Source organism: Engystomops pustulosus, chromosome 7, assembly GCF_040894005.1.
Source record: "Engystomops pustulosus chromosome 7, aEngPut4.maternal, whole genome shotgun sequence".
Lineage (NCBI taxonomy): Eukaryota > Metazoa > Chordata > Amphibia > Anura > Leptodactylidae > Engystomops > Engystomops pustulosus.
This window is the reverse complement of record NC_092417.1, coordinates 183,354,806-183,369,977: the sequence shown is the minus strand read 5'-3', so window position 1 is coordinate 183,369,977 and position 15,172 is coordinate 183,354,806. Positions and strand designations below refer to the sequence as shown.

General features: G+C 39.8%; 1 protein-coding gene and 1 long non-coding RNA gene across 2 annotated transcripts in view; one reads left to right on the top strand and one right to left on the bottom strand.

The window, feature by feature from the left end:
- Window positions 1-460: 460 nt before the first annotated feature.
- LOC140071425 (uncharacterized) overlaps window positions 461-15,172 on the bottom strand; it is a 106,759-nt gene continuing 92,047 nt past the window's right edge. Inside the window, exon 3 of the long non-coding RNA XR_011849130.1 lies at window positions 461-693. This is a non-coding gene — a long non-coding RNA (uncharacterized lncRNA). The remainder of the gene's footprint in view (window positions 694-15,172) is intronic.
- The window catches only part of SOX6 (SRY-box transcription factor 6), a 522,737-nt gene continuing 514,664 nt past the window's right edge, over window positions 7,100-15,172 (top strand). Inside the window, exon 1 of the mRNA XM_072119152.1 lies at window positions 7,100-7,256. The gene's annotated coding sequence lies outside the window, so the exon portion shown is untranslated. The remainder of the gene's footprint in view (window positions 7,257-15,172) is intronic.

The window sequence follows — 15,172 nt, the reverse complement described above, 5'->3', positions numbered from 1 at the left end:
CACTCTCTCTATATTATCAGGTGCAGGCTCTCTATATTATCAGGTGCAGTGTCTCTATATCAGGTGCAGTGTCCATATTATCAGGTGCACTCTCTCTATATTATCAGGTGCAGTCTCTCTACATCAGGTGCAGTCTCTATATCAGGTGCAGTGTCCATATTATCAGGTGCACTCTCTCTATATTATCAGGTGCAGGCTCTCTATATTATCAGGTGCAGTGTCTCTATATCAGGTGCAGTGTCCATATTATCAGGTGCACTCTCTCTATATTATCAGGTGCAGTCTCTCTACATCAGGTGCAGTCTCTATATCAGGTGCAGTGTCCATATTATCAGGTGCACTCTCTCTATATTATCAGGTGCACTCTCTCTACATCAGGTGCAGTCTATCTTTCTACCATCAGATTCAGACTCTCTTTGGTTAGGTGCAGTCTCTCAGTTATCAGAGGATTGTCTATATAATCCGGTACAGTGACGCACTGACCGATTACAATCAGTTGCAGAAATAATAGTCGGAGGTAGTCGGGTAAGGATGGGGTGCAGGGAGTAGCCGCTTTTTTGTACAGTGTTATTTACTTCTTCTGTCTGGCTGGCACCGTTAACGATATCATTATGGCCGATATGCAGCCGATTGTTCCGGACTCAGAATTCGTTTGCTCTCACCCGGTTCCTTCATCTCCACTCATCTCCCGTTCTGTAAATCAAAGATTTTTCGACAAATCGATTACAAAGTATACATGCTCCATCATCAGATTCAGTATCCGCAAGTAATAGATGGAGGGATCACCATCGATTATCGTGTGTCTCACAATGTACTATGATCTTCATCCATTATATTATATTACATTCTACCACGTGATCATCAACCAGAGCAGACTCTATCATTCAGGCGATGTTATAGAAATAATTATAATATTTACTGATTGTTCTTATATCCATCAAATGACAGGATCTGTAATAACATCCTGAGACCTCCAGCTATATATATATATATATATATATATATATATATATAGTATACCAGCAATATTGGAGGTGGTCTAATTATATACATATATATATATATTTTTTCACATGATCATATTATCTGTAACATTATTACAGCGGAATTTATAATATAGGATATCATACCCCGGGGATCATCATCTATAAAATAATTTAATGAGATATAATATTCTACTATTTGATTACAGTCTAAAATATAATATACCCGGCGCCGGATGTAACATATAATCTACCCCGTGCAGGATGTAATATAATACCCGGGGCAGAGAATAATGGGGTATAATGTACAATCTACCCGGCGCAGGGTGCGATATATATAATATACCCCGTGCAGGATGTAATATACAATATACCCGGCGCAGGATATAACATATAATATACCCGGTGCAGGATATAACATATAATATACCCGGTGCAGGATATAACATATAATATACCCGGCGCAGGATATAACATATAATATACCCGGTGCAGGATATAACATATAATATACCCGGTGCAGGATATAACATATAATATACCCGGTGCAGGATATAACATATAATCTACCCCGTGCAGGATATAACATATAATATACCCCGTGCAGGATGTAACACATAATATACCCGGCGCAGGGTGCGATATATATAATATACCCCGTGCAGGATATAACATATAATATACCCGGTGCAGGATGTAATATACAATATACCCGGCGCAGAATATAACATATAATATACCCGGTGCAGGATGTAATATACAATATACCCGGCGCAGAATATAACATATAATATACCCGGTGCAGGATATAACATATAATATACCCGGTGCAGGATATAACATATAATCTACCCCGTGCAGGATATAACATATAATATACCCGGTGCAGGATATAACATATAATATACCCCGTGCAGGATATAACATATAATATACCCGGTGCAGGATGTAATATACAATATACCCGGCGCAGAATATAACATATAATATACCCGGTGCAGGATATAACATATAATATACCCGGTGCAGGATATAACATATAATCTACCCCGTGCAGGATATAACATATAATATACCCGGTGCAGGATATAACATATAATATACCCCGTGCAGGATGTAACACATAATATACCCGGCGCAGGATATAACATATAATATACCCGGTGCAGGATGTAATATACAATATACCCGGCGCAGAATATAACATATAATATACCCCGTGCAGGATGTAATATACAATATACCCGGCGCAGAATATAACATATAATATACCCCGTGCAGGATGTAATATACAATATACCCGGCGCAGAATATAACATATAATATACCCCGTGCAGGATGTAACATATAATATACCCGGTGCAGAATATAACATATAATATACCTGGTGCAGGATGTAATATACAATATACCCGGCGCAGAATATAACATATAATATACCCGGTGCAGGATGTAACATATAATATACCCGGCGCAGGATATAACATATAATATACCCGGTGCAGGATGTAATATACAATATACCCGGCGCAGAATATAACATATAATATACCTGGTGCAGGATGTAATATACAATATACCCGGCGCAGAATATAACATATAATATACCCGGTGCAGGATGTAACATATAATATACCCGGCGCAGAATATAACATATAATATACCTGGTGCAGGATGTAACATATAATATACCCGGCGCAGAATATAACATATAATATACCTGGTGCAGTGTGTAACATATATTATACCCCGTGCAGGATGTAACATATAATATACCCCGTGCAGGATGTAATATACAATATACCCGGCGCAGAATATAACATATAATATACCCGGTGCAGGATGTAATATACAATATACCCGGCGCAGGATATAACATATAATATACCCCGTGCAGGATGTAATATACAATATACCCGGCGCAGAATATAACATATAATATACCCGGTGCAGGATGTAATATACAATATACCCGGCGCAGGATATAACATATAATATACCCCGTGCAGGATGTAATATACAATATACCCGGCGCAGAATATAACATATAATATACCCGGTGCAGGATGTAATATACAATATACCCGGTGCAGGATGTAACATATAATATACCCGGTGCAGGATGTAATATACAATATACCCGGCGCAGAATATAACATATAATATACCCCGTGCAGGATGTAATATACAATATACCCGGCGCAGAATATAACATATAATATACCTGGTGCAGTGTGTAACATATATTATACCCCGTGCAGGATGTAACATATAATATACCCCGTGCAGGATGTAATATACAATATACCTCGTTCTGGATGTAATATATAATATACCGGGATATAATGTATAGGGCAGAGTATAATGGGGTATAATGTATAATCTGTGCAGCACCTTGATAATACCCGAATATTTACACTGAGATACATCCGCCATATGCAGAGCTGACAATTATACTGAAAGGTTATGAATGCGATCACTGCGCCTTCTATATTAGACCTGTATACATCGCGACATAAGTATTATATGTAAAATGGAATTATATATATTGTGACATAGATGTTATATGTATAGTCGGATCTGTACATATCGTGCTATGGATGTTATATGCATGATGGACCAGTAAATATTATGATATGAGTGTTTTATGTAAAATGGACCTGTTTATATTGTGAAATAGAAGTTAAATATATGATGAACCTGTATAAATCGTGACATGGGTTACATGTATAATGGAACTGTACACGTCATATACATGCATGTTATATGCATAATGGAACTGTGTATATCATGACAGAGATGGTATATGTATGATGGGAGTGTATATATCGTGACATGGATGTTATATGTATGATGGACCTGTATGTATGCTGGCATGGATGGTATTATGTATAATGGAACTGCAACTTTACACATCGTGACATGGGCGTGATATCTATAATGAACCTACATTTAGAGTGACATAGATGTTATATGTATGATGGACCTGCATATATTGTGACATGGGTGTTATATGTATAGCATACCTGTTTATATCGTGACATGAGTGTTGTATGTAAAATGGACCTATGTATACATCTTGTCATGAATGTTTTATGTAGGATGAACCTGCATACATCGTGATATGGATGTTATATGCATAATATAACTTTGTACATCGTGACATCGTTATGTTATACTTAAAATGGACATGTATACATCGTGACATGAACGTTATACGTATAACGGACCTAGATATACTGTGACCTGAATTTTATACGTATAATGGATCATTATACATCGTGGGTGTTATATGTAGAATTGACCTTATACATCATGACATTGGTGTTAGATGTAATGTGCCTGCATATATCGTGACATAGATATATGTATGATGAACCTGTATACATCGCAATAAGAATGTTATATGTATAAGGGACAAGTATCAATCTTTAAATAGATGTTATATGCAATATTGACCGATATATATCGTGACATGGCTGTTATATGTATGATGGTACTCTGTTCATCATGATAAGGATGCTAAACGTATACTGGGCATGTATATGCTGTGATGTAAATATTATATGTATGATGGACCTCTTTACATCGTGACATGAGTGTTATATGTATATTGGCCCTGTATACATCGTGACATAAATGTTATATGTGTAATGGCCTTGTATACATCGTGACATGAGTGCTATATGTTTCATGGCCCTGCATATATCGTGACATGGATGTTATATGTATAATGGTACTCTGTTCATCATGATAAGGATGCTAAACGTATACTGGGCATGTATACGCTGTGATGTAAATATTATATGTATGATGGACCTCTTTACATCGTGACATGAGTGTTATATGTATATTGGCCCTGTATACATCGTGACATAGGTGTTTTATGTATAATGTACCTGTACACATCGTGACATGGATGTTGTACGTATAATGGACCTGTATGTATCGTGGCATGGATGTTATATCTGTAATTGGCCTGTATATATCGTGACATGAATGTTATATGTGTAATTGTCCTGTATATATTGTGACATAGATGTTTTATGTGTAATTGACCTGTATATAACGTGACAAGGATGGTATATATATATATATATATATATATATATATATATATATATATATATAGGAGGTGTATACATGTTACATGGGTGTGATATGTATAACTGACCTGTTTATCGTGACATGGATGTTATACGTATAAAGGACCTCCTGGAAACATAGTGACAAGAGTGTTGTATGTATAATTGACATGTATACATTGTAAAATAGATGGCATATGAATAATAGACCTGTATACATCGTGACATACATACAGGCAATCAGGCATTAGACGTGCAGGATTATACAATTTGTGTGCATGTATATAAGGGAGAAGTATCCTATCATCTTATATATGTGACTGTTTCTAGTGTTCGACTATTACATTATACATCTGTGTATATTTTAGCTGTATAACATTGTATAACATTAAGTCATTAATGGTCCTGTATGCAATGGATATGTAGTACATTACATACTATATACATTGCACATTGGTAAGTTACATCTATCGCAATATACCTACCTGTAAAGCATTACATCACAATATATGTTTACCCATGGAGCTATGACTTATATTACATTGTATCACTTGTTTTACATATTATATCAGTTGCTGGTGGCTGTGTATATATCACTTTTGTTATATATTACATAGGTGCTTGTGTATATATCACTTGTGTTACACAATACATAGGTGTCTGTGTATATATCAGCTATGTTACATACTTTTTAGCTGTCTGTGTATATATGTCACTTGTTTTACATAATATATGGGTATCTGTGTATATATCATGTGTTTTATATAGTATATAGGTGTCTGTGTATCCCATTGTTACATCGTATGTAGGCCGTATATTACGTACTATATGAGCCTTTATGCTTCTTACTTGTATCACACTGCATATAGGTGTTTGTCCATATATCATATGTATTGCATTATGCCTGTATGTATGGAGAGGGGGTGAGAGTGTGGGATTAAACCTAATCGTCGAGTATTGTTTCTTCTTATTGTGGCCTGCAGGGGGCGTTGTGTGTACACTGATGGTGAGGGTGATTGTTTCCAGTCTTGATGTTGGTGTCCTGTTTCTGCTGTGTGACAGGTGAGTGTGCTAGGTGAGGGCATGCATCTTACCTCTCTTCATTGCCCCAATGGTTCTGGCCCTGGAGTAAGGGAAGTTTCAGTGAGGGTAAAGGGTGCAGGCAGGTGCTGAGTGCAGGACACAATTTGTGGGTTTGCTTAAGGTATCAGGTGAGGAGTGCTGGCTGCAGGCTTAGTGCAGTGTTTCGGGCAAAGGAGGCAGAAGAAAGTTGGGTTATAGATTCAGGTCGCAGGCTGAGTCCAGGTTGCATAGGGTTTAGGTAACAAAAATTGAGAGAAGAGGGTGCAGGTGAGCATAAAGTGAAGCCAAATACTGGGTGCAAGAAGAAAGCAGGGTTCTGGGGTGCAGGTTGAGTGCAGGGGACCTAATACAAGGTACAGGCTGAGTTCAGGGTGCTGGGTGCTTATTACAAGTTACAGGCTGAGTGCAGGGTGCTGGGTGCTTAATACAAGCTACAGGCTGAGTGCAGGGTGCTTACAAGGTACAGGCTGAGTGCAGGGTGCTGGGTGCTTAATACAAGCTACAGGCTGAGTGCAGGGTGTTTACAAGGTACAGGCTGAGTGCAGGGTGCTGGGTGCTTAATACAAGCTACAGGCTGAGTGCAGGGTGCTTACAAGGTACAGGCTGAGTGCAGGGTGCTGGGTGCTTAATACAAGCTACAGGCTGAGTGCAGGGTGCTTACAAGGTACAGGCTGAGTGCAGGGTGCTGGGTGCTTAATATGAGCTACAGGCTGAGTGCAGGGTGCTTACAAGGTACAGGCTGAGTGCAGGGTACAGGCAGAGTGCAGGGTGCAGGCTGAATACAGGGTTCTGGGTACATGCTGATTGCAGGGTGCTGGGTGGAGGCTGTATAAAGGGTACACGTTGAGTGCAGGGTGCAGGCTGTGTGCATGCTGGGTGCTTAGTGGAGGGTGATGGGTGCAGGCTGAGTGCAGGGTGCTGAGTGCAGGGTGCTGGGTACAAACTGATGCAGCTTTCTTGCACACTGGGAGTGAGATGTGACGTGGGGAACAAAGAGAAGTGGAATGAAGGAGAGAGGCTGGCAGATGTGATGACACGCACTGAAGGTGTGCACACTCCCTGACTGTACACTGTACACTGACTGCACACACACAGCGCCGGCACGGTGAGTACAGCATTGTCTCTCCATTGTCTATTATTGTCCCCTGGCAAGGACATTGACCCCTTCAACCCCCCCCCCCCCCCCCCCGAAAGGCCCCAAACCTGCCCCCCAGGCTGCTGAAGGCTTTGAAACTTCCTACCCCAACTTTGTCTCCAGATCCCTGTGTTTCCCCCTCTGGATGCAGAACTTTGCTTGTGGAGACCCCTGAGCTGACATTCTCCCAAAGGGTCTATGTCAGACGAGTGAGATGTGAGAGGCTGTAGTATACTGGGTGCCCTATATGCGTGTGTATTATATACTGTATGCACTACAAGTGTGTGTATTATATACTGTATGCACTATATGCGTGTGTATTATATAGTGTATGCACTACAAGTGTGTGTATTATATACTGTATGCACTATATGCGTGTGTATTATATAGTGTATGCACTATATGCGTGTGTATTATATACTGTATGCACTATATGCGTGTGTATTATATACTGTATGCACTATATGCGTGTGTATTATATACTGTATGCACTACAAGTGTGTGTATTATATACTGTATGCACTATATGCGTGTGTATTATATAGTGTATGCACTATACGTGTGTGTATTATATACTGTCTGCACTACAAGTGTGTGTATCATATACTATATACACTATATGCGGGTGTATTATATACTTTATACATGTTATGCGGGTGTATTATATACTTTATACGAGTAGCTGTGCGGTTATACAGTGTGCGCTGCCGTCTCTACCCACATTCCTCTACATAACGGACCCGTATAATGTCCTGTATAGCTCAGTATTATACCCCTGTATAATGTCCTGTATAGCTCAGTATTATACCCCTGTATAATGTCCTGTATAGCTCAGTATTATACCCCTGTATAGCTCAGTATTATACCCCTGTATAGCTCAGTATTATACCCCTGTATAGCTCAGTATTATACCCTGTATAGCGCAGTATTATACCCCTGTATAGCTCAGTATTATACCCCTGTATAATGTCCTGTATAGCTCAGTATTATACCCCTGTATAATGTCCTGTATAGCTCAGTATTATACCCCTGTATAATGTCCTGTATAGCTCAGTATTATACCCCTGTATAGCTCAGTATTATACCCCTGTATAGCTCAGTATTATACCCCTGTATAGCGCAGTATTATACCCCTGTATAATGTCCTGTATAGCTCAATATTATACCCCTGTATAGCGCAGTATTATACCCCTGTATAATGTCCTGTATAGCTCAGTATTATACCCCTGTATAATGTCCTGTATAGCGCAGTATTATACCCTGTATAGCGCAGTATTATACCCCTGTATTGCGCAGTATTATACCCCTGTATTGCGCAGTATTATACCCCTGTATAGCGCAGTATTATACCCCTGTATAGCGCAGTATTATACCCCTGTATAGCGCAGTATTATACCCCTGTATAACGCAGTATTATACCCCTGTATAGCTCAGTATTATACCCCTGTATTGCGCAGTATTATACCCCTGTATAGCTCAGTATTATACCCCTGTATAGCTCAGTATTATACCCCTGTATAGCGCAGTATTATACCCCTGTATAGCTCAGTATTATACCCCTGTATAATGTCCTGTATAGCTCAGTATTATACCCCTGTATAGCTCAGTATTATACCCCTGTATAGCGCAGTATTATACCCCTGTATAGCTCAGTATTATACCCCTGTATAGCTCAGTATTATACCCCTGTATAGCTCAGTATTATACCCCTGTATAGCGCAGTATTATACCCCCGTATAGCGCAGTATTATACCCCTGTATAGCGCAGTATTATACCCCTGTATAGCGCAGTATTATACCCCTGTATAGCTCAGTATTATACCCCTGTATAGCTCAGTATTATACCCCTGTATAGCTCAGTATTATACCCCTGTATAGCGCAGTATTATACCCCTGTATAGCTCAGTATTATACCCCTGTATAGCGCAGTATTATACCCCTGTATAGCGCAGTATTATACCCCTGTATAGCGCAGTATTATACCCCTGTATAATGTCCTGTATAGCGCAGTATTATACCCCTGTATAGCTCAGTATTATACCCCTGTATAATGTCCTGTATAGCGCAGTATTATACCCCTGTATAGCGCAGTATTATACCCCTGTATAGCGCAGTATTATACCCCTGTATAATGTCCTGTATAGCGCAGTATTATACCCCTGTATAGCTCAGTATTATACCCCTGTATAATGTCCTGTATAGCGCAGTATTATACCCCTGTATAGCGCAGTATTATACCCCTGTATATTGTCCTGTATAGCGCAGTATTATACCCCTGTATTGCGCAGTATTATACCCCTGTATAGCGCAGTATTATACCCCTGTATTGCGCAGTATTATACCCCTGTATAGCGCAGTATTATACCCCTGTATAGCGCAGTATTATACCCCTGTATAGCGCAGTATTATACCCCTGTATAGCTCAGTATTATACCCCTGTATAGCGCAATATTATACCCCTGTATAGCGCAGTATTATACCCCTGTATAGCGCAGTATTATACCCCTGTATAGCGCAGTATTATACCCCTGTATAGCGCAGTATTATACCCCTGTATAGCTCAGTATTATACCCCTGTATAATGTCCTGTATAGCTCAGTATTATACCCCTGTATAGCGAAGTATTATACCCCTGTATAGCGCAGTATTATACCCCTGTATAACGCAGTATTATACCCCTGTATAGCGCAGTATTATGCCCCTGTATAGCGCAGTATTATACCCCTGTATAGCGCAGTATTATACCCCTGTATAGCTCAGTATTATACCCCTGTATAGCGCAGTATTATACCCCTGTATTGCGCAGTATTATACCCCTGTATAATGTCCTGTATAGCTCAGTATTATACCCCTGTATAATGTCCTGTATACCTCAGTATTATACCCCTGTATAGCTCAGTATTATACCCCTGTATAGCTCAGTATTATACCCCTGTATAGCGCAGTATTATACCCCTGTATAGCTCAGTATTATACCCCTGTATAGCTCAGTATTATACCCCTGTATAGCGCAGTATTATACCCCTGTATAACGCAGTATTATACCCCTGTATAGCGCAGTATTATACCCCTGTATAGCGCAGTATTATACCCCTGTATAGCGCAGTATTATACCCCTGTATAGCGCAGTATTATACCCCTGTATAGCGCAGTATTATACCCCTGTATAGCGCAGTATTATACCCCTGTATAACGCAGTATTATACCCCTGTATAGCGCAGTATTATACCCCTGTATAACGCAGTATTATACCCCTGTATAGCTCAGTATTATACCCCTGTATAGCGCAGTATTATACCCCTGTATAGCTCAGTATTATACCCCCGTATAGCGCAGTATTATACCCCTGTATAGCGCAGTATTATACCCTTGTATAGCGCAGTATTATACCCCTGTATAGCGCAGTATTATACCCCTGTATAACGCAGTATTATACCCCTGTATAGCGCAGTATTATACCCCTGTATAACGCAGTATTATACCCCTGTATAGCTCAGTATTATACCCCTGTATAGCGCAGTATTATACCCCTGTATAGCTCAGTATTATACCCCCGTATAGCGCAGTATTATACCCCTGTATAGCGCAGTATTATACCCTTGTATAGCGCAGTATTATACCCCTGTATAGCGCAGTATTATACCCCTGTATAGCGCAGTATTATACCCCTGTATAGCGCAGTATTATACCCCTGTATAATGTCCTGTATAGCTCAGTATTATACCCCTGTATAGCGCAGTATTATACCCCTGTATAGCTCAGTATTATACCCCTGTATAGCTCAGTATTATACCCCTGTATAGCGCAATATTATACCCCTGTATAGCTCAGTATTATACCCCTGTATAGCTCAGTATTATACCCCTGTATAGCTCAGTATTATACCCCTGTATAGCTCAGTATTATACCCCTGTATAGCGCAATATTATACCCCTGTATAGCTCAGTATTATACCCCTGTATAGCTCAGTATTATACCCCTGTATAGCTCAGTATTATACCCCTGTATAGCGCAGTATTATACCCCTGTATAGCGCAGTATTATACCCCTGTATAGCTCAGTATTATACCCCTGTATAGCTCAGTATTATACCCCTGTATAGCTCAGTATTATACCCCTGTATAGCGCAGTATTATACCCCTGTATAGCTCAGTATTATACCCCTGTATAGCGCAGTATTATACCCCTGTATAGCGCAGTATTATACCCCTGTATAGCGCAGTATTATACCCCTGTATAATGTCCTGTATAGCGCAGTATTATACCCCTGTATAGCTCAGTATTATACCCCTGTATAATGTCCTGTATAGCGCAGTATTATACCCCTGTATAGCGCAGTATTATACCCCTGTATAGCGCAGTATTATACCCCTGTATAATGTCCTGTATAGCGCAGTATTATACCCCTGTATAGCTCAGTATTATACCCCTGTATAATGTCCTGTATAGCGCAGTATTATACCCCTGTATAGCGCAGTATTATACCCCTGTATATTGTCCTGTATAGCGCAGTATTATACCCCTGTATTGCGCAGTATTATACCCCTGTATAGCGCAGTATTATACCCCTGTATTGCGCAGTATTATACCCCTGTATAGCGCAGTATTATACCCCTGTATAGCGCAGTATTATACCCCTGTATAGCGCAGTATTATACCCCTGTATAGCTCAGTATTATACCCCTGTATAGCGCAATATTATACCCCTGTATAGCGCAGTATTATACCCCTGTATAGCGCAGTATTATACCCCTGTATAGCGCAGTATTATACCCCTGTATAGCGCAGTATTATACCCCTGTATAGCTCAGTATTATACCCCTGTATAATGTCCTGTATAGCTCAGTATTATACCCCTGTATAGCGAAGTATTATACCCCTGTATAGCGCAGTATTATACCCCTGTATAACGCAGTATTATACCCCTGTATAGCGCAGTATTATGCCCCTGTATAGCGCAGTATTATACCCCTGTATAGCGCAGTATTATACCCCTGTATAGCTCAGTATTATACCCCTGTATAGCGCAGTATTATACCCCTGTATTGCGCAGTATTATACCCCTGTATAATGTCCTGTATAGCTCAGTATTATACCCCTGTATAATGTCCTGTATACCTCAGTATTATACCCCTGTATAGCTCAGTATTATACCCCTGTATAGCTCAGTATTATACCCCTGTATAGCGCAGTATTATACCCCTGTATAGCTCAGTATTATACCCCTGTATAGCTCAGTATTATACCCCTGTATAGCGCAGTATTATACCCCTGTATAACGCAGTATTATACCCCTGTATAGCGCAGTATTATACCCCTGTATAGCGCAGTATTATACCCCTGTATAGCGCAGTATTATACCCCTGTATAGCGCAGTATTATACCCCTGTATAGCGCAGTATTATACCCCTGTATAGCGCAGTATTATACCCCTGTATAACGCAGTATTATACCCCTGTATAGCGCAGTATTATACCCCTGTATAACGCAGTATTATACCCCTGTATAGCTCAGTATTATACCCCTGTATAGCGCAGTATTATACCCCTGTATAGCTCAGTATTATACCCCCGTATAGCGCAGTATTATACCCCTGTATAGCGCAGTATTATACCCTTGTATAGCGCAGTATTATACCCCTGTATAGCGCAGTATTATACCCCTGTATAACGCAGTATTATACCCCTGTATAGCGCAGTATTATACCCCTGTATAACGCAGTATTATACCCCTGTATAGCTCAGTATTATACCCCTGTATAGCGCAGTATTATACCCCTGTATAGCTCAGTATTATACCCCCGTATAGCGCAGTATTATACCCCTGTATAGCGCAGTATTATACCCTTGTATAGCGCAGTATTATACCCCTGTATAGCGCAGTATTATACCCCTGTATAGCGCAGTATTATACCCCTGTATAGCGCAGTATTATACCCCTGTATAATGTCCTGTATAGCTCAGTATTATACCCCTGTATAGCGCAGTATTATACCCCTGTATAGCTCAGTATTATACCCCTGTATAGCTCAGTATTATACCCCTGTATAGCGCAATATTATACCCCTGTATAGCTCAGTATTATACCCCTGTATAGCTCAGTATTATACCCCTGTATAGCTCAGTATTATACCCCTGTATAGCTCAGTATTATACCCCTGTATAGCGCAATATTATACCCCTGTATAGCTCAGTATTATACCCCTGTATAGCTCAGTATTATACCCCTGTATAGCTCAGTATTATACCCCTGTATAGCGCAGTATTATACCCCCGTATAGCGCAGTATTATACCCCTGTATAATGTCCTGTATACCTCCGTATTATAACCTTGTATCATGCCCTGTATATATCAGTATTATACCCCGTTATACCCTTGTATCATGCCCCATATACTCAGGATTATATCTCTGTATAATGCCCTGTATATATCAGTATTATACCCCTGTATAGCTCAGTATTATACCCCTGTATAGCGCAATATTATACCCCTGTATAGCTCAGTATTATACCCCTGTATAGCTCAGTATTATACCCCTGTATAGCTCAGTATTATACCCCTGTATAGCGCAGTATTATACCCCCGTATAGCGCAGTATTATACCCCTGTATAATGTCCTGTATACCTCCGTATTATAACCTTGTATCATGCCCTGTATATATCAGTATTATACCCCGTTATACCCTTGTATCATGCCCGATATACTCAGGATTATATCTCTGTATAATGCCCTGTATATATCAGTATTATACCCCTGTATCATGCCCCATATACTCAGGATTATACCCCTGTATCATGCCCCATATACTCAGGATTATACCCCTGTATCATGCCCTGTGTATATCAGTATTATACCCCTGTGTCATGCCCTGTATACCTTCGTATTATAACCTTGTATCATGCCCTGTATACCTCCGTATTATAACCTTGTATCATGCCCTGTATACCTTCGTATTATACCCCGTTATACCCCTGTATCATGCCCCATATATCTCAGTATTATACCCCTGTATCATGCCCTGTATACCTCCGTATTATAACCTTGTATCATGCCCTGTGTATATCAGTATTATACCCCTGTATCATGCCCCATATATCTCAGTATTATACCCCTGTATCATGCCCTGTATACCTCCGTATTATAACCTTGTATCATGCCCTGTATATATCAGTATTATACCCCGTTATACCCCTGTATCATGCCCCATATACTCAGGATTATATCTCTGTATAATGCCCTGTATATATCAGTATTATACCCCTGTGTCATGCCCCATATACCTTGGTATTATATCCCTGTATCATGCCCACTCTACAATGGATGATAGAAAAGAAGTTATGTCTCTTGTATGAGCCGAAAGTCTCCCGTGTGATAACTTTTGTGTAATTGCCCATGTATAATGTGTCCTGTATCTTGTCTCTTGTGTGATGACTATAGTATAATACCCCATGTATAATGTGTCCTGTATCTTGTCTCTTGTGTGATGACTATAGTATAATACCCCATGTATAATGTCCCCTGTATCTTGTATCTTGTGTGATGACTATAGTATAATACCCCATGTATAATGTGTCCTGTATCTTGTCTCTTGTGTGATGACTATAGTATAATACCCCATGTATAATGTGTCCTGTATCTTGTCTCTTGTGTGATGACTATAGTATAATACCCCATGTATAATGTCCCCTGTATCTTGTCTCTTGTGTGATGACTATAGTATAATACCCCATGTATAATGTGTCCTGTATCTTGTCTCTTGTGTGATGACTATAGTATAATACCCCATGTATAATGTGTCCTGTATCTTGTCTCTTGTGTGATGACTATAGTATAATACCCCATGTATAATGTGTCCTGTATCTTGTCTCTTGTGTGATGACTATAG